The sequence below is a fragment of the Lepus europaeus genome, chromosome 2, assembly GCF_033115175.1.
Source record: "Lepus europaeus isolate LE1 chromosome 2, mLepTim1.pri, whole genome shotgun sequence".
In the NCBI taxonomy this organism is placed as follows: Eukaryota; Metazoa; Chordata; class Mammalia; order Lagomorpha; family Leporidae; genus Lepus; species Lepus europaeus.
The window spans coordinates 103071078-103072582 of record NC_084828.1 but is presented as its reverse complement, the minus strand read 5'-3'; positions in this window follow the sequence as shown (position 1 = coordinate 103072582).

Here is a 1505-nt window from a genome sequence, read left to right as displayed (position 1 = left end):
TGTAGCTCTGTAGTCCGTTCAAAGGTCACTGCCTCCACGAAGTTCTGGCCCCCTTCACTCTCATCATACCTGCTGTGTGCAAAACTGGGTGGAGGTACTACTACAGAACCCCCGAAACTGGGTCAGCTCACCTGCCACACAGCTAGCCAATTACTGACACCACAGTAGGGAAAGAAGCTAATATGTACTGCAAAGCACACAGCAAGGAACCAGGTAGCTATTGCTCTATGCTCAGAATCCTTGATGGGTTAGGAATAGAGGTTCCTACAGACTGAAGCTAGGACTGAGAAGTGCATGTTCAACTTGTGTCCAGGCCCCTGGATTGTCAATGGTGCTGGTGGTCTTCCTTTGATTGACTAGTGATACCCCATTGTTTAGGGAATTCTGATGGAGGCCAAGTGGGCTTCAACCAGTCTGGCAAATACACACAGGAGGTAGTTGTTTTTTGATCAGGGTCTGGGCTCCTGGAAAAGGAACCCCACAAAACAAGACCAAGTATCAATATGTTATCCATAGTACAAATAAATGGCCTGATGGTTCTGTGATTAGTGACCTTTGTAGGGCTCGCTACACCACTCCCTTGATTCACAGTTAGTTTCAGTGAAAGCAGAGCAAGGGAAACTTTAAGCTAAGCCAAAGAGGCCGAGAAACAGTGGAAGACTACGACCTGATGGTACCTAGCATCTGCATCCAAGGCACTGTGTCGATGCTTGGTCTCACCTCTGTATTGTCCTTATTGTGTGACCCTATGACCATGGAAGTGTGGATTTGACTTCTCCGTGACTTTCTGGAGGGCAGGGCCTGAAACTTAACATAGCTGTAGCCCCACTGCTTGACACAGTAGCCCAGACTAGCACATACCTGAGATGCTCTGCTAGTGGTCAAACATTACTCACGTAGTCAATTGCATAGGCAGCAGCTCAACTCACCAAGCATTTACTGACCACCTGTCTGCACCAACACTGGGCAAATATCAAACACATTATTTGACACTCACCACCTTTCTTCAAGAAGCATATTTTTATTTTATGCATAAGTAACCTGACACTCTAGATAAATTAAGAAGTGTAACTGGGGCCAGTGTTGTGGTTTCCTGCTAATGTGCCTGGGAGAGCAGTGGGGATGGCCTGAGTGCTTGGGCCCCTACAACAATGTGGGAGACCCGGAAGAAGCTCCTGGCTCCAGGTCAGCCCAGCTCTGGCCTTTGTGGTCACTTGGGCAGTGAACCAGTGGATGGAAGATCTCTCTCTCTCTCTCTCTCTGTCTCTCTCTCTGTCTCTCTCTCTCTGTGTCTCTTCCTTTCTGTGTAACTTTGAATTTCAAACAAATAAATAAATTTTGTAAAAAAAAAAAAAAAGAATAAGTTTATCTAAACAAGATCATACAACCATTAATGACACAGCTTGTACTTAATCTCAGTTATGTTTGACTTGAAATTTCTTTTTCCTTTTTTATCTTAATGCTACTAAAAAAAGAAAAAACCTCTATGGTGTGTTCTCATCAGA